At 45.0% G+C, this 24,522-nt stretch overlaps 1 protein-coding gene across 10 annotated transcripts in view; it reads right to left on the bottom strand.

Moving 5' to 3' along the window:
• THRB (thyroid hormone receptor beta) overlaps positions 1-19,051 on the bottom strand; it is a 391,122-nt gene extending 372,071 nt beyond the window's left edge. For 2 of the 10 annotated variants that reach the window (XM_082654093.1, XM_082654095.1), the window contains exon 1: positions 18,247-18,438. The gene's annotated coding sequence lies outside the window, so the exon portion shown is untranslated. Of the gene's footprint in view, positions 1-17,718; positions 17,923-18,141; positions 18,439-18,888; positions 18,967-19,002 lie in introns of those variants that run through there. The other 8 variants (XM_082654090.1, XM_082654091.1, XM_082654096.1 and 5 more) reach the window with 7 other exon arrangements.
• Between the last annotated feature and the right edge of the window lie 5,471 nt (positions 19,052-24,522).

Raw genomic sequence — 24,522 nt, 5'->3', positions numbered from 1 at the left:
TTACCCCCATCTCTTAGACACTCGTGGAGCTTTGTGGCTTTTGGAAAGTAACTTTGTTCCCCCCAAATCCACTGTATTTTTATATGATAGCAATCAACAATCTGAAAATGAAATTAAGGAAACAATTCCACGGACAATGAGATTTTTCATTTTAATTTTTTTTTCAGTCTCTCTGATGGAAGCTGTCAACCCCGAAACAATAAGTTAAAAGTAAAAACTGACTTTTCAAAATCTGCAAAGCTAAATGAATGTTGAAGAAATGGAAATGATTAAACTTCCAGATCATTTTTTGTTAAGTGTGTAGCATTCACACTTCTGAAGACATTAAACTTTGAAACAGCAGTACCACTTTTGGGATGCCCTGTACTTCTCATAACCTGGGGAATTTCTTTTGGGTTCAAAATTATCATTTCCTTCCAGTTAATGGATGTCTTTCCATCAGCCTACAGTTGTATTTTCTTGATTTAAAATGAGCTTTTCTTTAAAGGTGTCTTTTTCAAGATTTTGAGGTATTCTCTGATAGAGAGTTGTTTTTTGAAATTGAGGGTGAAATGTAAATGCTTACTGTCATGAACGTGCAACTGAGATCATTTTAACATTCATATATGCTATTTAGACATTTTACTAGTTCAGGAATCTGGTTTAGGGAATATAGTCTCATCATCTCTGGGGAGAGTTGAGGGGCCACACTTCATCAAATGCATATGTTTGGGGTTTTATTTTTTTAAAACACTGATCTGCATATATATAAAGAGATACATTCATTTTGGGGGGGTTTGTTTGTTTGTTTGCCTGTTTGTTTTTTACCATAACCTCAGCCAGAATTCTATTTTGCTATTATGACCCAGGACATACAAAGGTGGGGTGTCTGTGTGTGTGCATGTACCTGCATTTTTTTAATGAAATAAAATGCTTCAAAAACATGTGATTTACTCTAATACCTTCTATTCTAGTCTTTCTTACCCAAAACTTTTGTTGATGTGACTCATTACGTTGACTCGGGGCCCACTAACGTGCTGATTACCAAGTCTGAAAAACAATAACCTGGGTATAATGGGTTAGTCAATACCCACCAGGGTTACCCCGGTAACTCTTTTGTATGCTTGGACTGCATATTTTTTACCTGAGGAGATGCAAGCAGAACAAAAGCTCAACTCCCACTGCGGTGAAGCCCTTGGGGATCTTGGTGAAATGCAGAGTCTGGCTGGGCAGGGCTGGGGCAGGAGATTCTGTGCCTTTACCACCAGCCAGCCTGGGGGCAGCAGTCTGAGACGTGTGGGTGCAGAGGAGCAGGGCCGCGTGGGACACACTCCCACCGCACAGCCGTGCAGCCGTGACCGGGGCACGACCCCAGCATCCCCACAGGCGGTACTCACTGCAAAGGAGGCATCCTGGTGCCTTCAACATCCTCCCCTTTGTGATTTGCACCGTTTCCTTTTCTCCATAACCAACCCTCAGCCCAAACAAGCAGTGGCAAGGCCACCCTCTCTGGGATTGCTTGAAGCCACCTTTGGACGGGATTACCCCAAAATGTGGACAACTACCTTGTTTGTCTCAACAAAGCAGGAACAGCAGAGATGATGCCGGCAAACAGGAGTGTGAAAGATCTATTAACACTTTGTTTCAGGCACCGGTTAAACTGTGAAACCCGCTTGTCAAGGTGGACCGCGCTCAAAACATACTTCTGAACGTGACAGAGGTAAATTCTGTAGTTCAAAGCAGGATTTCATAATTCTAAGCCGTGGAGTTAGAATTCCCACACGAGGAAACACTGACAGTAATTGTAACTGTTCCTGGTACGATACTGGCTTTCTGTACTTCCGGCCACCGGAATCCGGGATATACATGTATTGATAAAATGAAAACAGTCTTGATTTTGGTGAGGCTGTCCTTCGTGTAATCATTTTGTGGACCCGTCTGGAGGGACGAGGGAATGGGCTCACCACTGCACCCGAGCGTGGACCTCGCACACATTTGGTACCGGATACGGGTTCGATAAAAAAAATGAACGAACAAAATTTTTTGAATGTGACATCTCACGTTATTAGCTGATTTCCCATTATAGTGTTTGCTTCTCTGAACTGAGCAGGAAGCTTTAAAAGGGAGGAAGAAATGAAAAGTGGCATCTTCCAAATTGCAGCTGTTCACCATGCAGATGGGGAGAAGCGAGGGGAAGGGAGGAAAAAGAGACAGACAGACAGACAGACCCACAGACCAGGGCACTGATTCCTGACTCCTGATTCCTGGTGGGAATAGGGCAGGTGGAAGAGGAGGCAGATTTGGGGATGCCTCTCCCCACCGGCCATGACGGGTAAGTGTAATTGGCGAGGAGCTTGGGGGAGGGAAGCACGGGGACTTGGGACTGGTCTAAGGCAGTGGTTTTCAATGGGGACAATTATGCCTCCCAGGGGACAACTGACAATCACCATCTGGAGACATTTTTTCACTGTCATAACTCCGGGGTGGACACTAATGGCCTCTAGAGGGTAGAGGGTAGGGAGGCTGCTAAACATTCTGCAATGCCCATGGCATCCCCCACAGCCAAGAATTACGTGCCCCCAAGTATCAATAGCACCCAGGTCGAGAAACCATGTTCCAGGGGTACAAAAGGGAAAAAAAAAAAAAAAAGCCTGGTAGAGGCAAGAGCAGAAGCTATTAGGAAAGAGAACGTGCTCGCCAGGACCACTAGGCGATCTTGGGCAACAAGCGAGGTCTTAGACAGAAGGGAGACAGTGTGGGAGAGAGATGAGGGTAAGGAAACAGAGCCGGGGATCTGGCTGTGCCTCCTGTTTCACTGGATCCCTCTCTAGTCAACTCTGAACCAGGTGCTTGTGGGGTCAGCTCCACTGCTCCAGCTAAAGGCAGTCTGTGCCTCGTGAGTACGAAGCAGAAGTCCAAAAGAGGCCAGAGATCCTTGGGTGGAAATGAGCACTACAGGCTGCCCTCCAGGGATATATGCCACTGACAAGGAAGGCTTACGTGTAGCAGATGATGCCGGTGCCCTGACCCCCCTCCTCATGGGCTCCACTTCAATGCCCATGAACTTGTCTTCCAGCTGCCAAAAACTGCATTCCTTTGCCTCAAGGTGTGCTGTTGGCTGCCCAAGTGGCAGTCCTGAAATGCCGGGAAATCAGTCGCCTCTGTAGGCAGTCCTCAACGGATGCCTGACAGGTTTGGTGAAGAAGTAGGTACTCCCTTGCCTCTTGGGTGAGTAACTGTGAGACATGATCCACGCTGTCTCCCAGGGCTCCCCAGTGTGCCCACAGTGGTAACTGGTTTAATAATGCCTCCTTATTGACTGCTATCCCCATTCTGGCCCCCTTCCCCACTCTCCTATGGGTGTTTTCTTTACCTTCCCCCTAAAACGACTTGCACTTCAATTCTCATCTCAGGGTCTGCTTCTGGGGAACCCAAACTCTAATGGCAAGTCTTCTGAAGAGAGACTAGGCTGGCGGCCACTTGAGCCCCAGGTTCCTCGGATGTGAGAACTCTCTGGGTCCACAGTAGCCCTGTAGCAGAGGGGCCGGTCTTCCCATCCCCAAGTCCTAAGCACAGAATCATTGGGATCCTCTGAGCCACAGGCTCTAGACCGACTTCTTTCAGACCATCTGAAACCCAACTCCAGGCACATTCCTCTCTCTCCCATCGAGGGCACAGGCAAAGCCACATCTTTTGCTCAAGGCTGGCAGGAAATGCAAGCACAATCCCTATGAGTCTCAAATGCCCCCGAAGTCAAAATTCTGCAAGAACTCAAATAAGTAACACTTGACTCCGAGAAAGGGGTCTTACTCTGGTGCCAGGAAGAGCCAAAGATGAAAACAACGGCAGCCGTGGTTCAAATGAACTTTAATGAATTACCAGTGGGGATTGAAAACCACAGAATAGCAAAATGAAACAGCTATTTCAAAACCTTGCTAGACAAAGAAGAGAAGTGAACTATAAACCCCCTCAGGGCGATGTTAAATCACTCATCTTCCCTGCAGTGGGAATTCTGAGATGTTAAAAATCTCAAGAAAATGCTCGGAGCTTGAGGGATGCCACGGCGGCAATGAGTGCAAGGGGCTCCCCACACCAGCAACAGGTCTGTAAACAGCGATGCAGCTGACACACGGCCCTGCAGAAACCTGAAGCCATCGCCTGAGGAAGTCCCGCTGTCACCCAGGATGGGAATCAGGCGCCCCCCTTAGGGTCTAGTCACCGTAAGCCATTCCTAGGGATGTTTCTTTACAAATCCTCAGAAGCCTCTCTTCTTAACTTGTGGATGTTCGCTGGGTTTCATCTTTGCCAAGAACATCCACTTTGGGGCCCCGATTCCTTGCCAACTTAGGTGAGGGGATGGGAAGATCTTCTATCTCAGCTCTGATGTGTGGAGAGTTTTTTTGTTTTTTGTTTTTTTTTTTTGTTTTTTTTAAGGGAAAAGAACAGCAGAGCTTTTCTGCCGGACAACCTATTCCCTTATTTATAATGCAGGACAGCAGCGCCTTGTAAGTGTATATTCTGGTTCATCTGAGGACACACGGTTGTTCATTTTAAAATTAGATTCATCCTAATTATACGAAAACAGCCTGCATGTGGTTAGTCAAAACAGCAGGAAAGCATTACTCAGCACCTTCGTACTGGGCCTGCCTTCTAGACTCCACTAAACTTGTTCAACACACAGCCCCTGCCCTCTTGGAACTTCAAATCCAGCAGAGAAATATCCATCTCACTGACCAATATGAGGTTTGGACACTGGGCAGTGAAGAAATGCGTATAGTAAGTGACTAAACATGTAATATTACCTTTGGACAAAGGGGTGAGGGAAACTGTCATTAAAGGGGCACGCTGCAGCAGGGCAGAAGCGGAGGTACTTTGGATCTCAATCCTAATGAATCATGGCAGGACTGGGGGAGCTCCCTGAATGAAGGATATTAGGATGCTGTGCTGAAACAGAAGCAGGAAAAAATAGGTATGAAACCGTCAGGGACAGAAGTTTGCTTGTGGACAGTAGAACAGCATCAGAGCAAGAGACAGGAGTAGATGTTATGAAAAAAGGCAGGAAGGTGGTCAGCTTCAGCATCACATTCAATCCAAGTGGGAGAGCCAACTCTGCGTTCAAGTGGCTGCAGTCCTGGGCAGGTGACCAAACATTTCTTCTTCTTTATTTTTTAAAAATTTTAATTGGAGTGGAGTTGATTTACAATGTTGTGTTAGTTTCAGGTGTACAGCAAAGTGAATCAGTTATACATATACACATATCCACTCTTTTCTAGATTCTCTTTCCATGTAGGTCATTACAGAGTATTAAGTAGAGTTCCCCGTGCTATACAGCAGGTCCTTGTTGATTATCTATCTTATATATAGTAGTGTGTGTATGTTAATTCCAAGCTCCTAATTTATCCCTCCCCACCATGTTTCTTCTTTGGTAACCATAACTGTCTTTTCTACATCTGAGACTCTTTCTGTTTTGTAAATAGGTTCATATGATATCGCTTATATGTGGAATCTTTAAAAATGGTACAGATAAACTATTTACGTCTATTATTCTTATTTTCCACAGACCCTGAGGGTTCCCTAAGTTCAACGATGGACCATGGAACATATCTCTTGAGGATGAAAAATGCCAGGACATCTATAAAAAGGAGATTGTTACCAGTAAACACACCCTAACAATTTAAAACTGAAAAAAAGAATAACGAATGATACAAAATGATCAAGGAAACTTGCAGGTTGACTTTTGGGTCTCTCTCTTTGATCTCCTGCCTTTTGGACAATCAAGCTCCGTACTTCCAGGGTGAAGGCTGACTGAATACCATCACTTTTACAATTTTTGTAATAATAAGATAATGATAAAATTGTTTCCCATGTACTGGGCACTCCCCAGGCACTATGGATGGGCTCAGCAGTCCATAAACTCGATTCCACTCAATCTCCTCTATGATGCCGTCAAGTAAGTACCAATATTATTTCACTGCATAGGTGAGGTGACTGAAGTTCAAGGTGGTTAACTCACTTGCCAGAGAGACCACGAGCTAGAAAGGGACAAAGCCAACTCAGCACCTGTAGGGACGTCCGCCACCCACCCGTAACTCCTGATCTCTCTCCAGTGCCCCAGCTCTCAACCAGTCCAGGACCCAGGACCCTCAGCTTCCACCCTCCCCACAACACACTTGGCCTCTAAGGGAAGCGGGGAGGGTGTCTCTCCTCCCTGCTCTGTGACAGGACTTTAAAATAGGACATGACTGGTGCCCACACTGCAGGTTACTCTGAGCCCCAAGGAACCCAGTGATGAGCCAGGAACAAGTTGGGGATTACTGAGAAAATCATTCCTTCTTTATTATGGAATATCAAGAATTAGCTGGATTCAAAAAGATACACGCATCCCAATGTTCACAGCAGCACTATTCACAGTAGCCAGGACATGGAAGCAACCTAAGCGTCCATCGACAGAAGAACGGATAAAGAAGATGTGGCACATATATACAATGCAATGTTACTCAGCCATAAAAAAGAACAAAATAATGCCATCTGCAGCAACATGGATGCAACTAGAGATGATCATACTAAGTGAAGTAAGTCAGAAAGAGAAAGACAAATATGATATCGCTTACATGTGGAATCTAAAATATGACACAAATGAACCCATCTACAAAAGAGAAACAGACTCACAGACATAGAGAACAGACTGGTGGTTGCCAAGCGGGAGGGGGTTGGGGGAGGGATGGAGTAGGAGGCTGGGATTAGCAGATGCAAACTATTATGTATAGGATGGATAAACAACAAGGCCCTACTGTATAGCACAGGGAACTATATTCAATATCCTGTGATAAACCATAATGGAAAAGAATATGAAAAAGAATGTGTGTGTGTGTGTGTATATATATATATATATATGTATAACTGGATCACATTGCTGGACAGCAGTAATGAAAACAACATTGCAAATCAACTACAATAAAAAAAAAAGAATTAGCTGGATTCTGTACCTGAGAGGTACTTTATCAGGATTAACTTCTTCATATTGCAAATTTTGATTTTCAAAAATATTGCAAAATATTTTACAAAAATAGACTTGAAGTCAAAGACAGCCCTACCTCGGGTAATACAAAGGCAAACAGTTCTTTCTTTTCCTTTTACAGGTCCTTAACATGATACTTCTGATCACTTGGTCTTATTTCTTCATAATCTAAAACACATGTGCACTTGGCAAGTGTTTCTTTACTCTCAGATTAAGACATTTTAATAATAATTAAGTACGTTTTCACAACGTTCGAAGGAAAGAGCTTCTTTGTTCTTTTCCTTTACCTCACTTTTATTATTCATGCCCCTCTAACATTTCCTTCGCCAGAGGCACTTCTGTAGAACTGGATGAATATCTGATCAAGCACATTTACAATTTGGAAAGAAAACAAGCAAATATCCTTTTTGACTAAAAAAGAGCGTTCCCCATTGTAGTAAGGAATGATAAGTAGAATAAATACTAGGAAAATTGCTATTTTTAGTCAAGACATTATGTAATAAGCCATTTATTTAAACTGTCTAAAGCTCTGCAGAATGATTCCAGGAAAAGGACTTCAATTCCTCTGTCAACACACCAAGAATCGGCTCTGCCCTCTGCTTCCTGATAGCTCTACTTTAAATTTTAGTTTCCTTTAAAAAAATCAGCACATTCATAATGTGCCAATTATACCAGGATTGATCAGTAAACTCCCAACACTATGTACATGTTATGACCCACAGAGATCTATCAAGAAAATCAAAATGATGATCAAAGACTAAAAGGGAAAGCCGGGTGTAGCCAGATGAATGATGACCCATCTCGTAAAAGTGAGCAGAAAGTGAGGAAACAGAACTGGGTCAGCTAGGAGGGTGGTACTGCACCAAAACCCAGAACTGGGTTATGTCATTGCTATCGGGATGTTTCCATCACTTGCCAGTGCCTCCAGAAGTACGAAGACAGTGCTGTGAGGAGAGCCTCAGAAGAACTGAAAAACAGAATTACACAGGGTGGCAAAGACAGTTCACTGGCCACCAAATGTTCCGGCTCCCCTTCCCCTTCTACAGCACAGAGGCATCGCAGAAAAGCAGCTGTGAGACAGGGGCTGTATCTCTCATCCTGCTTTCTTCAGCGGGAGGTGGGCACGGCATTGTTCTCACCAGCGGAATCAGAGCAAAATGATTCTGGGTCACTTCCAAGCGGAGGCAGTTAGGAGGCTGGTGTGTTTCTGCACTCTCTTGCCTTCTCAGGGGTCTGATGCAGTGAAGACATGGCCTTGGAAGCCTTGAGCTGGAGATGGAGGAGCCCAAGACCAAAGGAATCAGGATTCCTCAGAATCGCCATAGAGCAGAGTCCCCAAGCTAATCAGGAACCGCAATTTTCAACTTCACATGGGTGAAAGATAAACTTCTACCTTCTTTAGCTCCCATGCATTTTCAATTTTATTTCAAAGTGTAGATAGTGTTTTCCTAACCAATATACGTGGCAAGAAAAACTTAAGTGTCTCAATCACTTGAAATAATGTATACAATTTATTTTTGCATGGAATTTGATAGGACGATGGATTTTTTTTTTTTTTTTTTTTTTTTTTGCGGTACGCGGGCCTCTCACTGCTGTGGTCTCTCCCGTTGCGGAGCACAGGCTCCGGACGCGCAGGCTCAGCGGCCATGGCTCACGGGCCCAGCCGCTCCGCAGCATGCGGGATCCTCCCGGACCAGGGCACGAACCCATGTCCCCTACATCGGCAGGCGGACTCTTAACCACTGTGCCACCAGGGAAGCCCTAGAACGATAGATTTTTAAGGCTAAAGTTGTCCTGCCCAGTTGTAGCAGCTACTAGCCACTAATGGCCATTGAGCATTTGAAATGTGGCTAGGTCAAGATTGAGATGTGCTACAAATGTAAAATATACACCAGATATTAAGGGTTTAATACAAAAAGCAAAATATCTCATTGGTATTTCGTATTGATTATATGTTAATAATTTTTGGATGAAATAAAATATACTATTGAGGTCAAACTCACTGGTTGCTTTTTACTCATTTGTAACATGGCTACTAGAAAATTTTAAACTACCTATGTGGCTCACATTATATTTCTGTTGGACTCTGCTCAGCTAGTAGGTGTTAGCAAATTACAACCCACCTTCTGTTTTTGTAAATAAAGTTTTATTGGTACAGAGCCATGACTGCTTACATGTTATCTATGGCTGGTTTTGCATTACAGGGCAGAGCTGAGTAGTCCTGAAAAGCTGAAAATATTTATTATATGGCCTATTATAGAAAATATCTGTAGAAAATCTGTTTGGGATTACTAAGAAATAAGACCAAACAATGATAAGAAGTCATCACGCTAAGGGAATGTAAAAGGAAAAGAAATCATTGTTGACTTTATATTACCCCAGGTAGGGTTGTCTCTGACGCTGTCTACTTTTGTAAAATATTTTGCAATATTTTTAAAAACTAAAATTTGCAATATGAAGAAGTTAATCCTGATGATGCCCAGACTAAGGATAACTTTGAAATTACCTAATTTATCTACTCTTACCATTTCATGACTAAGGAAATGAAAGCTCAGATAAGTGAAGAGACTTGTCCAAAATATTCTCATTCTAAATTAGGTGGTATTTCTATAAGGTCACTATCATTCATTCATTCATGGAGTCATACTCTCCACCCATCTCTAATTTCGATCATTAAAGAAATAAAATCCCTATCAGGTAGAAAAATCAGCACTTAAGAGCAGAGAAATCCTTGAGTAATAACAGCGACAAATAGGCTGTGAGATAGTTTTTAAATTAAGCTTCATTTGAAAACACTTTAAAGAGAACCTATCATGTAATCTACTTTCAAATTAAACTTGAAATTCCCCCAAATGTAGAGCCAGCTTGCTAAAAATATGCCTTATTGGAATTAAATGTTAAAAATTTGCCACATCTTAGAGAAAAGGAAATCTGTTCCCAAAGACTTCACAGCAACATATAACTGCCTCTGTTCTAGCAGCCATCCTCTCTCAGTGTATTATTCTAGAACTTCTAACTGGGTTCACCATTTCCAGTCTCTGTCCCACTCAAGACCTATCCCCAAGAGCCCTTCTAAAATAAAAATCTGATGTGCTGACCATTCCTTCGTCTCTCCATGCTGTCAAGATAAAGTCCCTCTTCCTTATTTGGTCTGGAAAGTCTTCATCATGTGGCTTCTACCTGCTCCTACGGCTTCATTTTTTGCCCTGTGCACGTCAGACTAAGCTCCTTGCAATTTCCCAAATGCTTCATACTTTTATTCCATTTCATGCACTTGTATATGGTGTTCTTACTGCCTAGAACTCTCCCCACTCCGGACTATGGGTCCCCACTGTACACTGTACTTACTCCATCACAGAGCTTATCAATATTGTAGTTGATCGTAACAGTTGAAGCCTTAATTCTACCACCACTAGGAAGAGCTAATATTTAGGAACACTGAATTGCAGGTCAAGTGCTACACTATTTCATTTAATCTTCACATGTTATAGATGAGGAAACCAAGCAAGTGTAATGAAGCCAGGGGAAGCCAAGACATGAATCCACACATCCCCACTCTGCAGCTCTGGCTCTTAACTCGACACCAGTGGTTGTCAGTGGGGGTGACTTTCCTGCCCATGAGACATCTGGCAATATCTGGAGACATTTTTCCTTGCTGCAACTGGCGTGTCGGGGGAGCTACTGGGATCTAGTGGGTAAAGGTCAGTGATACTGCTAAACATCCTACAGTAATGAGTGCAGCTCCTCAAAGGAAAGAATTATTCGGCCCCAAATGTCAATAGTTCAGAGGCTGAAAAACACTGGTCTACACTAAATTAACTCCTGTTGATTGACCCAGGAGACTCTGAGTATCTCTACAGCAAGGATTTTTAAATGTTCACCATGGTGTCTTGGAACCTACTATAGAGCCTGGTACCCAGTAGATGCCCAGTGCATATATGATGGATGGATGGGTGGAGGGATGGATGCAGGAATGGATGGATGAATGGGTGGAGGGATGGAGGGATGGATGGTTGAATGGGTGGAGGGATGGACAGATTCCAGGAGAAAAGAAGCAAGTTTCCTTATTTTACGCCTTGGTTTTCATGACAACTTCAATAAAGATAAATCTGAACACAGCTTCTTAATTAACAGCAAATGAATGCATGCAGAGTACATTCCAGAGGATGCCTTCATGTTAGCAATACGTCACATTTACGAATCTATAGTGTGAGATTAAATTAATAAGCCAAATGCCTAGCATTATATTTTTTCAAGAGTCCCTTACAACTACTACACTACAGGATAAATTGACATGTTCATCATCCACATAGGCCATAACTTAAATTGTTTTAAAAAAGATTTCCTGTATAAGGTTCCCCTGGTTTCTATTTCTTATATAAAAGACAAATAATACAAGAATATACAACCTTATGCTTCCCCCTGTTGTAACTACAATTCCAATATAAATACATTATTCTAGATTTCCAGATGCTTGGGGTAGAAATTACAATGAAGCTTAGGTGAAATTCAAAAAAGTAAACAAAAACATATATGGCAGAAATAACCCATTCTCTGTCTTACGGAAATTAATGTACCTAAATACCAGAAATGAAGTCAAGGAAAGATATATTTTATGATTATAATATTTTTGAAGTAACGGCCAGTTAGCCTGATTTTTACATAATCACAAACACTTCAACAATGGCGGCATTAATCAGTGCTGAATACAAACTGATAGATTTTCTACAGAAGAGCACAAAGGTTCAGCTGTGGGGCTAGTTAAAACAAATTGTACTCAATTTTTTAAGTGCAGTACTATGAACTATTCCTCACAACCTTCTGCGTTGAACTTTAGTCGTTTGTGGTTTCTGACACACACACACAAAGAATATGCTGACCCAGTAAGTTTTGGTACCTGCTCTCCCTCTTGGAGATTCACATGCACACAAGCATAAATGTAGACTCTGAGAATGCTTGCGTTAAGTTGTTAAACTCGGGATTTCCCATAGAGTAACAAATAAAAAGTTAAATCTGACGAAGATCTGCCGAAACATTTAGGAGTGGGGAGAAGGCCTAAGAGTGATGACAGGATGTGTAGCTGGGGACATCAGCATAACTGTGGCATTTCTTGCCATGGGAACCACAGCTGACGCCAGAGACGAGCAGTGCCTTTTTCACTGTATGTGAGAACATGACACGCACTTGTCACAGAGGCAGACTCTGCATGTATGGACATGCAAGTGGTGAGACATTGCCGCATATGGAAGAGCAACACGAAAAAGCTAACCCGAACCCAGGAATGTCATGACTGCTAATATCAATCATGATTTTTTGAGCACCTGTTCTGTACAACCGTGGCTGAAATCTGGGGAAAACAGAGCCTTAAGAGAAACAAAAGAGGGGAAAGTATATCTGAACCATCTTGAGAACCATGGAACAACACAAGTCACAAGAGTCAGAATATTCAGTGGGCCCTGGATGCCACAATCATACAGTCTGCCACCAAAACCAGGACTGTCTTCTCCACTCTCTTCATCATGAACACTCCTGGGTCTCCAGAGGAATCACACAAGTGTACTTCCCAGATGAAGAAGACATACCTGCTGTCAATTAACATTCCTTTGTCCAAGCTTTTGCTTTCATCAGGTTATCACTCATGACTTTTTGAATAAACCCCTACGTTCTTGATCCCAGAAGAGAAGGCATAATCCTTAAGATCTCTTTTATTAGAAAGAGGAAGTTGAATGAGTAATTAGTTCAGATCAGTCCTTTTCTAATTGTTATATGTGCCCCATCCACAGTCCACTCTCAGCACGCACACACACATACGCACAGGCACACACATGTATGCATATGTTATTATACGTATTACTATACTGTTATAGACACGTTGCATATCATGATATACATATTATTGTATATGTTGTATACACGTATACATACGTATATGTATATTATGTGTATATGTATACGTATATGTTAGAGTGTCTATCATGATGAAAAGGCTACAATATGCTTCCTGGGACAGTCAAGGTTCCTGGGTCCAAATTCCAGGCACTCCTGACTTGCCATTTGGAAAAAGATACTTAAGTTCACAGCAGAGCTCAGTTTCTTACTCAGTAAAAATAGTACTGCACAGGAAGAGCTGCCAGTACATAAAGATCCAAAGTCCCTGGAAATTAGGACAGTATGGACAGGCAACATTAGCATTAAATGTAGATCACGATTCTCACTGTCAGCTGGCCCGATTCCCGAGAGGAGGATAGAGAAATAGGTTATCTGTGACTCAGTGATCTGGATAGCCTCCCCTCCCCCATTTGCTTAAATGCTGTAATTGACGAACACTTTGGGAACTTAAGGTGGAGAGCGAACACCCTGAATCAGAAGACTCACCAGCCTAAATGTATTCAACCCCACACCGCATGAATCCCAAGACAGTGCCGGGTGAATCGCACTGCAATTTACGCTAATACACATGGGCGACACAACCCACAAAACCATCACATCCTCAGATTAAAAGAACTTTATGTCACCTAGGGGGCCATACGAGGGACCCCGATAGGCATATCCATTCCATCCCAGTGGAGACCACTTCAGAATCCCTTTGCATTAACATATGCATATTGTCTCATAGCTCACTAGGCTACACACTGAGCTGCAAAAACAGGCCCAGACACATACGAGGTACACAAATTTTTGTAGACTGAATGAGGAATCAAATCAAGTAATGAAAATCACTTTAAATAAAGCAAGGAGTTCACCTGCCATCTATTGCTCAACCAGCTCAGACACTAGAACAAGCCCTTCTAGCAAACTACCCTGCTGTGATATGGACATACAATGTAATCCAGGCAGCAAACATTCACAATGGGCAAAACTAAGACAGAAGATGACACCTGATACACTATCAGAAAAGAGAGAGAAGCGTCTCCCCTTCTCCCCCTCTCATTCATTCGTCCAACGAGCTTCTCCCTTGTGCCCATGTGTCAAAGCCTTTGCTAGGTGCTATAAGTCAAGGATGAGTAAACCCATAGCCCATCACCACAGTTCAGAGGGGAAGACAGAAATGAAACAAAAACAAACACACCGCCCTGCAGGGTGATAACTGTACAGGCTAAAGCACAAAGCATGGAGGCCGCCCGTTGAGAGAGGTTTATGGCCATAGGGTCATTTTCAAGTACCTGGCTGTCCCGTCCCACAGACTGTTCCAGTTTAAAAGCTTGGCGGAGATACTGGATATTTGAGGAAGTCAGCCTAAAGAACATGCTAACCATTCATTCCTCTAGGTTTTCTGAGCTCTACTTCTGCACAGGGGACGGCGTCCCGAATCTCCTCTGCGGGGCAATGGGACCTCAGACCCCCAAAGATAAAGTCCCACTGGGTGACTTTCCATTATTACGCCTTCTGCATTTTTTTCCCTCGAGGGTTGGTAAAAGACTTGACCATATAAAGAATTTTACTTCATTTTCCGTAGAAATGAAGTTCAAGTATTGGCCATTATATGATCTGACATTTCATAGGAGCAGATACTAGTTGCCATGTACCATGGTAAGCACTCTACAAATGTCATCTGATCTATCCTTACAGCTTCAAGGCCTACCTGCCACATCAATGCTTCCACTCTGCATTTGCTTCTGTTAACTTGGCTACTGAGAAGCTCAGAGCTAAATTAAATACTGAAAAGCAGTAAGCACTTACGATTTCAGTTTGATTATCTGTACTCCTCTACAAGATTTTGATCTCTCCTCCTTTGCCATTTTTACCAGTCTCGTCACTTTGCGGGATTTTTACTATGCATTTACTGAGACACATTTCTGGAAGCCAATACTCTACAAACAAAAACAAATGACCAGAACCATCAACTGTAATTTCCTTTTAGTTTCAGTTGTCACAAGAGTTTCCATGAATAGCTCATTTGAAGATGACCCCTTGTGTGTCATACCTCGGTCACTTGGAAACTCAGATAGTGAAATATTTCCACCATCATCAGGTTCAGAATCTGTTCATGAAGTGCAGAAAAGGGAAAAGGGGAGAGGTTGACTGACGTAACTTACCCATAGGGTAACCACTAGGTTGCTTCCTAATCTACTACCAAGGGATATTTCTATCTTGTGCTGGTTCCTGACAGTCCCGTTCACGCCCTCCCCAACATCTACTTCTGTAGACCAGCTATACCACGACATGCCCTTGGTCCCTTTAGGGCTGCCAAGGCCAAAGGCACCAACAGAACATGCTGAGTGAGAAGGCATCGCTATCACCCAGTGATGTCTGTTCCCTGGAATTTCACTCTCCGCACTGACAATGCCTCTGGAACTCATAAAGACTCTGCTGAAACCCAGGGAGCTGAAGGTCAGTGTCTTCAGGGAATCAAGGTACCATGTAAGACAAACTGCTGCTGAGGATTTCCATGTACTCAAGGCAAACGCCCCCAGGAAGAACTCACAGAAATAACTCTCTGCGTTGTCACTACATAGAGCAGGGCTAGCTTTCGTATCCAAAAAAAAAAAAAGAGAGAGAGATAAAAATCGAACCATATATACATGGCACACACACACACATACACAGGCACAGATCTTGGCGCATCCAATTGGTACACAGTTAGATGCTTAGTCAGGTATTTTTTGGAACACAGTGTTTGGGCACAACCATCTATTTATTCAACAAAGATTTATCCAGCACCTACTGTGTGCCAAGCACTGTTCAAGATGCCAGAGAATCACGAGTGAACGAGACAGTCAAGATTCTTTTTCTCAAGGACGCTATAGTCTAGACAGGTACTCAACAAGTAGCAACTGCAATGAACAATTCAGATGGAAAATAAGACCAAGGAAGGAAAAAAAAAAGGAAGCAAAAAACAATGCCATGGCTTTGAGAAGGAATGGGAGGCTGCCTCTGCTCCAATGGTCAGGGGAGGGCTTTTTAAAGAAGTAACACATAATCTTACAATAAAATGACAAAAAGGAGCTGAAGAAACCAATCACCTTTACTCTGATTTCCATCAAAAAGATGAGCTTACTAAAAAAAGAAAGGTGCAATCCCATTTGTGGGTCCACACACCCTGTGCTTCAAACGACTGCAAAAAGCCCAGGAAAGGAAAAGGATCCACAACTTTCTCTGCTCTTAAGGAAATTTTAAGAAATCTCCTTTCCCCAAAGATGCTAAATGAAAAGGAAGTTGCCTTAATTCATCTCTGTGGTAGGATTTACTACAAAGAATCTAAAAGGAGGGAAAATGGAATGTTTATTCCTCTTTTAAAGGTCAGTTACTTTATAATGTTCCAATGTCAATAAAATTATGCCTTTGCCTTGTAATGCCAACAGGAATTGCTTCATTTTAAAAAAAAAAAAGTCTAGGGCTAAATTCAGTATCACTTATTTCACTTGTTGGAAAAGAGAAGCAAATCATATTTACTAGCAGATGATACCACTTCCAATACATAATAAAACTTTGAAATTCACTAAAAATAAGATTCTGATGGTATCTTTTCAACGTGCACAAATAATAAGTGATTGTTCACCAATACCTTCCCATATCCCATATCCCAGCCCAAACAAATCGCTTAGTATTGAATTTCTGTTGGAGTCAATTAAAACGCTTAGCCAACTGGCATGAAAACTCCTGAAAACGTCCACTGCTCAAAATAACTTTCATCAAAACACCTTCTTCTTTCATATTTCCTAGTCCCTGACTTGTTTCATAATAAAAGGTAAGCAGAAATCAATTAGGGAGCAGATCCCTCACCGTGAATATTCAGATTGAATCATGGAATATTTTGACTAAAACGCAATTTGTATTACCTTGCAATGCACAGCATGCTATATATTATTGAAATGTAAATACGCATACGAAACTAAAAGAAGGCAAAGCTATTGTCCAGCAGGTCTGCATCACCCAATACATGTATCACTATGAGAAACTGCTGTGCTCTGGTATTAATACGCTGTCCAAGGAATGCTTCATTTTTTGAACTTCAAAACGGGTCTTTAAAACTGACTCTCACTGGCACCTAAGAACAATAACATGCTAAAGGGAAGACTCTGTTTCATTTATTTACTGATGAGGCTTAGTGTTTGAATCTTCACAAATTCTCAACGTGTGCGAAGCGGGGCCGACGTAGAGTCTGCGCTTTTCTGCCCAGGTAAACTCTTGTCTCTCTTTCACTCACTTCACTAACTGTTATGCTTCTAGACCCTTCCTGTAAAATTTCCCATTTGGGGAAAAATTATACACTGAGCCTTCCGTAAACAAAACACTCACCCCGCCCCCATTAAAACAAATCAGAAGGCTTAAGAATTAGCACTAATACTGAGCCTACAATGGTCGCCGGCAAATACAAATGACAACTGCAGCCGAGAAGGGCCAAATCCACCTGGAGTAAAAACTCCCCCAATGAGTCCTTCTCCGAGGGGTGCCCGGGGTGGGATGGCGACCATGCAGCTGGCACAACTCGGGGACCGGAACCGACTCGAGGGGCCCCACGGGAAGATGCTGCGTCAAGAGAAGCGAAGCAAGAAGCGCGAACCGGGAGGCGAGCGACGTCGCCCCCCATTCCCCGGGGAGGTGGGGAGAAGCCAAGTCGCCAGGCACGGGCACCAGGGCACGCCACCCGCAGAATCGGTCCCCTCTCAAAGCCCGGAGTTCCGGGGCAGGAGAACAGGGGCGATGGGGGACCCACAGTCCCTTTAAACCGCCTCCACAAACACACCCCCGCCCCACCACCAGCCCCGGTGTCTGCCAACCTTTTCCGAACCCTCGTGTCACAGAACTTCCTCATCATGGAAACTTCCACTCGGTTCGGCGCTGAGGATGCCAAACTCCATGTCACAAGGAGGCTGTCAACAGCCGGGCTCGGGGTTTGAGGAACACCGCCGCCCCAGCCGCCCCGCTCCGCCGCTGCCCACGCCGCGGCTCCCCGAGCGGTGCCCAGGCGGAGAGGGCACCTCCTACCCCCAGGCGGGGCGCGAACCCCCGGAGGCGGGTACCAGGGCGGCTGACACTCCACCCACGCCCGCCCGCGCGCGCGTGCGCGCCCGGCGTCGCCGCTCGCACCCCGTGTGGTTCCCGCGACACCCCCGTCGCCCTCCTGCCCACCCGCCGGACGGCGGGGACCGTCGCCCCCTCCCCCGCACCCCCGCCTCCGCGCCGTCCTCCGGCCAAATTACCGGTGTCCTCCAGCCTGCCGGGTCGGGCGCCCCTGCCCGGGGAAGGCCGCCTGCGGGCGCTGCCCGAGCCCGGGAGCAGAAGGTCTCCTTCCCCAGCGCACTCACATTATTCATGCAAAGTTAATCCCCGCCGCGTCACGGCCGCCCGCCTGAGGATGTGCGCCTTCCTTGGCCAAGCCCCGCAGTCTCCACCCTCCTCCGCCCCCTCCTCCCGGCGGCGGGGTCCCGGGGAGCGCCGGCGACGGGACGTCGCGCGAGTCCTGCAGAATGTCAACTCCCCGGGCGCAGAGGGGCGGCCGCAGCCGGGACCGCGCCGCCCGCCCGGGCCGCTCCACTTTTATAGGCGCAGGAAGCGAGCGCGGCCCGGCCGCCGAGTCCCCGCCTCTCGGGCCCGCGCGCCCGGCCGGCTCCCGGCCGCTGCCCTCCTCCGGCCCCGGCGCCCCTCCGCGCCGCTTCTGCCAACCGGTGACCTGGTTTTGCATCCGGCCCGCCCGGCGGTCCGACTCGCGCGGCGGCGGTGGCGGCCGGGAGCAGGCCATTCGGGCTCCCCCAGGGGCGCCGCGAGGAAATGGCCTCCCGGCCGCGCGCCCCGCCGCCGTCGTCCCCCGCCGGCCCGGCCGCCCGCCCGCCAGCCCCCGACACTACCGCCCGGCCCCGGCCCGGAGCTCGGACGCGTCCGCCGCTCCCCGGCCCGCGCCCCCTGCCCAGCGCGCCCCTCACGCGCCGCCCGGCTCGCCGCCTCCGCACCTGCCGCCCCAGGTGCGGGCTCCCCCTCGTCCCCGTCCCGGCCGTGCCCTCCACCCTGGGAGTCCTCCCTGGGTGGCGATGTCGCGGCGGTGTTGGTGGCGCGCGTCCACCCACCAGGTTGCGTGCGCACGGCGGTTCGGGCTTGGGCGTCATTCCTCTCGTCGGCAAAGAGGAAGGGACGGGGGGACGAGGGACACGGGGCCGAGGAAGGGTGACTTCCAGAAGCACGGGCTCCTCTTGGCCCGGGCCGCCGCGCTCCTCCCTCCTTCTGCGAACCACTTGTGGCGCGTGTCGGGCCGACACGGCGATCTGGCTCCTCCCGGGGCCTCGCTCCCGCCGGGCGTCTGGCGTTCCCCATCATCGCCACCCCCGGGAATAAAGTTTGCAAAAAATACCCGGCTTGCGCCTGAAGGAAACACCCCCTCCACACCACCCGGCACATCCTGGGAGACGGGCGCAGGGTGGGGACCCTCCGCAGGTTCCAGGAGGGCCGCCCTGTTCATTTGTCTTTGCCCTGGACATGGACAAATAAAACCCGGAAGACAAAAATAATTTATGCTCTTGGAAAGTCCTGCCCCGGTCAAATATGAGCTTCTAAAATCCCCCCACCCCCACCCCCAGTCCTGAACGCCAAGGGTTCAGGCTACGAGAAAAGCAAGCAGGCTGCTGCGTCCTGGGCTGGAAGCATGCTTGTGAAAATCCTGAGCACCCAAGAAGATTAAAACGTCATCGGTCGGAGGCTAGGGTTACAATAAACCTATTTTGACGGCAGAGTACAATGATTTTCTTATAGATAATATCAAATAATTCCGACTTCATTATTCAATATACACAAGTATTAGTATAACGAACCATTTTGACAGTGGCTTTTTTAGCCTCAACTGTCTGAACAATGATTTATTGGAGAGTTTTCTAATTTCCAGCCGGTGACGTGTTTTATTCCCAATTCTTGTGAGCGTCCCAGGGAAACGGATGAGAAGCCTACTGACAGCGTGAACTACCACAACGGTCAAGAATTCAGAAACTGCTTCTGCTGTTGAGTACAGAGTTTCAGCGCGCGGGTCGAGAGAGAGGGAGTCGCAGACCCCAAGGCTCCCTGGCGAGAGGGAGGGACCTCTCCCTTCAGACTCCACGGACTCTGTTTCCCCTGGGTCCTTGACAAGAAATCCGTGCTTTATTCTGCACTCTTTTAACAAGGCTGCAGCCTAGGACTTGCAGGGTTTGTAGCTGGAGAGAAGTTGTTCTCCTTTTGCAGCTAAGTTCCTGGGCTCTGCTCCAAAGCTGCCCGGGATGTTTTGGTTGGTTTGGAGGAAAGCTGTGGAGTCTGCACCATTTGATCCAAACAGGCGGCCCCCTGGTGGCTAACTGTGGGTGAAAAGCTGGCCACTGGCGGAGAAGCCTGCCCCGACAGGCCCCCACAGTTGACAGCCGGTCTTCGCAGGGGCCATGGAGCCGCTGGAACAACTTTGCAAGGAGGGGAGGGGGGGAGGGGGGCGGGGGTGGGGAGGGCGGCGTGATGTCACTCCTCCTTCACAAAGGTGAATGATAGGCCCTAATCCTCTGGGGCTTTTTTTTTTTTTTAATTTTATTATAGTTGATTTACAATGTTGTGTTTCATTTCTGCCGTACAGCAAAGTGACTCAGTTTTACGCATATCCACACTCTTTTTTATATTCTTTCCCATTATGGTTTATCCCAGGATATTGAATATAGTTCCCTGTGCTGTACAGTAGGACCTTGTTTATCCATCCTGTATATAATAGTTTGCATTCTCTTCCTGAGTTTAACTTGGAGCTAAATTCCTTCTTAAGTAGGAAACATCACACAGAGAATGAAATATAACAAAACCTGTTGCTTCCCTTTGTTCAAATGGCTTTGTTTTTCTGATCTCATTTGGCCTGGAAACTTCTGAAATAAAGAGTAAATGAAAGCGAAATAAACGTGGCATTATTCAAGCAATTCATGAAGCAATGTTATATAACAATAAGGGAGAACAATTTTAAGGCAACGTTATTGAAACGGCATGATTCCATTTGAATCGGCCCACTGAGGGCAGTCTTTCAGGCTGCATCATGGTGAGGAAGGGTTACTCACAGAACGTGGCATTTATTTTTCTAATTTTACACAAAGGGGTGCATTGGAGGAGAATTTTTATGGGGACCTGATTGAAGGTAAAAAATAATATTGAAATTTTAGAGCACATGGTCCCGTGTTCTAAAAGCTGTTTTCATGACCCATGCTCACCTTTCACCATAGCCATCCTCATTACCAGGGTCTACAAATTTCAAGCTGATGACTTGGTTCAAGGAAGCGATTCATTCATATATTCATGTATTCATCAACTGCTGGGGTAAGAAGATAAATAAAACGTAGGATCCAACAGGGCTGGGATTACACTGAAGCCAATGAGACCAGTGGTGCAAACACAGGGTCCAAGCCTCTCTTGACTGAAAATTTTGATACACTGTTCATCATGGATAATTGTTGCATTCGTTTTGATGTTTAAAATATGGCAATAAAATATCATTTCTCAATTACTGGATTTTTTGATGTTCTCTTACATTTTGCACTCAAGGCAAAGGCCTCAGTGGCTTCACCCTAGTCTCCCTCTGCTATACCCTCAGTGCTAGCAGAGTCCAATCAGAGAAGTACAATTCAATTAAAATTTTATTAGTGTTGAAGATAATTAATATAGGGTAAGGAACTTGAAGCTAGGGAATTTAGAGATGTGGTGTGAGGGGAGGAGAAAATTTGGGAGATTTCACTGAACAATTTGCCCTTAAAGTCCATTAAGGATGGACCGGATTTTACCAGGGAGTATTGGAACCGGAACCGGAAGACGTGCCATTCTAGGGACCAGAACCACTGGTATTCTTTCATTCATCCAACTACTTCTCAAGCTAGCTGTGTGACCAAATGACCCAGCCCTGGAGCTCCTGATCCTCTCTGTTCATCGTTAGTTCCTGGAATTTATTTTGGCTATGAGGGCCCCAGTGATTCTGGTCCATGGCCAGGCAAATAAGAATGCGAAGTTCATCCCTGCCCTTCAGAGGAAAGACAGGCTATTAGGGGAGATGACATGTTCAATATTAACTCTAAGAGTGAAGATGCAATGGGAAATATATAAAAGTAAATTGCTAGATTGTTGCTGGTGAGGAAGAATGGGGGGATTGCACAAGATTTTCTGCAGAAGGTCCTGGGTGGAACTTTGGGGAGAAGCTGGAGAGAGGGAAACATGCCGCTGGCTATATTATTAGCAAAATGAAAATACAGTGCCCTTTATTCAAAAAGCAAGAAAAAAAAGTGCCACGAAAGACACAAAATATAACGCTATCTCCTTTCTTCCATGTGTTCTCTTTGGAAAGGTTATGGTATTTTTTATTTGCTATTTAATATCATTCTAAGTAAAGAAAAATAAGCATTAGCATTTTAAATGATTAGCATCAATGTTGCCCTTCATTTTTAGATCGTGCCATGCTAGTTTTAAGGAAAGATATAAGAGCATTTAACTCATTATGAAATCACCGCAATCTGTGCTTTGTAGCGAGTCTGTGCACATGTACATTGTGGTTCACATATGCAGATGTGTTTCATACTTACCAGAACAGTTGAAACACAGCACAAAACTGACTCAAATGCTTTTTTAAAAGATTGAAGTAGAGTTGATTTACAACGTTGTGTTAGTTTCAGGTGTACAGAAAAGTAACTCAGTTATGCATATGTATATATAATTTTTCATATTCTTTTCCATTATAGTTTATTACAGGATATTGAATGTAGTTCCCTGTGTTATACAGTAGGACCTTGTTGATAATCTATTTTATATATAGTGTGTATCTGCTAATCCCAAACCCCTAATTTATCCCTCCCCTGCCTTTCCTCTTTGCTAACCATAAATTTGTTTTCTATGTCTGTGTGTCTGTTTCTGTTCTGTAAATAAGTTCATTTGTATTAATTTTTAGATTCCACAGATAAGTGATATCATATGATATTTGTCTTTGTCTGGCTTACTTCACTTAGTATGATAATCTCTAGGTTCATCTGTGTTGCTGCAAATGGCATTATTTCATTCTTTTATCTGGCTGAGTAGTATTCCATTGTATATATGTACCACATCTTCTTTATCCATTCATCTGTTGATGGACACTTAGGTTGCTTCCACGTCTTGGCTTCTTGATACGTGCCCATTCTACCCACACTCTACCTTTGACTTACTGATGAATAAGGAAGAACTGAAAGGAAGAGGAACTATGGGTTGCCCTTTCCTTCTATGTCTGCATTTCAGAGTAAATGGTTAGCTAATACAGGGAAGGAAAACAAGTAAGAAAGGACATGTTAGGATTCCTTGGTTGTTGTCTTTCTTTTGCATTCAAAGCACGTTCTGGTTGGAATGGAAAGCATGGCCTCTTGGGGTTGTCCCACTTAGTTGTTGATGTAACATGCTTACCCTGGACCTGATTGGAGTTTTGCTCACCTCCCAGACATCATGGAGTCATCAGAATTCTGTGTTCAAGGGGCATCAAGCATGCCAGATGTAAGTCGAGCAGGGAAGAACACAATGGACACGTATATTGTGTGGATTTCCTCTGCTCCAGACTTCACTTACAAAACGCAAGTTCAAAGACAAAATTACTAGTAATTTCAAGATGGTAAAGACAGAGTGTTAAGCTAAGTGCCAGGCCCCAAGCATGGGGCCCCATGTGACTGCACAAATCTATGCCCGTAGAGCTGGCTGGGGGAAAGAAGTTGATTCTTTGTCATGGTAGAAGCCTAGGACACGTGGAAGGGGAAGTAGACATTCTGGCATGGCTAGTTATAGCAAGGAGTATACAGTACAGCTGACATTTATTAAACTTGTATTATGTTCCCGATATTGTCCTAAACACTTCACATCTTTTTTAAAGTTTGCCCAGGAGCTCTGTGAAGCAGTACTGTTATGCACTCCATTTTTCAGATGTGGAAACTAAGACAGAGGCAGATCAAATAATTTGCTCAAGCTCAGGCCCAGGCTCTGGTGGCCAAGGCTGCTCTGAACCAGCCCCTCGTGCTTTGTGTATGCAGGAGAGGAAGTGGCGGAGCCAGAAAATGTGAGGTGGTCCTGGGAGTCACGCGATGTCCCTCTAGCACCTCACTTAAGGGGCTGTTGTGCCCTGGGACAATCAGAAGAGGCCTAAATAAAACATGCATGTCACCAGGTAGTAACCTAGAAAATGCCCTAATTACATTCGCTCCCCTGTTTTCCAATGGGAGGTAGAAGATCCTGAGGCTCCTGGGCAGGAAGTCGTAAGCCACAAGCTGTAAGGAGCCTGGGTCCCTTTACCACCATATGGAAAAGTCCGAGAACATCCACGCTGACCTGGACAGTGTTCGAAGCATCGACTTCTGTTGTGTGAAGCCGCTGAAATGTGAAACAGTAGCTAGTGTTATCCCAACACACCCATCCGCCAAACCAAACTCCACCAGAGCATAAACCATCTTTGCTTTAAACAGATATAGTTCAAATAATGAAACAGGCCTAGGCATATCAACATGCATAAAGCTCTACAACAAAATGCTGTGTTATAAAAAAGTTCAGTGGTGATTTTTTAATTGAAATGAAATTTACATAATAGTAAAATAGACAGATCCTCAGTG

The sequence above is a fragment of the Grampus griseus genome (assembly GCF_964374135.1).
Source record: "Grampus griseus genome assembly, chromosome: 5".
Classification (NCBI taxonomy): Eukaryota; Metazoa; Chordata; class Mammalia; order Artiodactyla; family Delphinidae; genus Grampus; species Grampus griseus.
The sequence above is the reverse complement of the archived record's forward strand: the minus strand, read 5'-3'. Positions and strand labels throughout refer to the sequence as shown.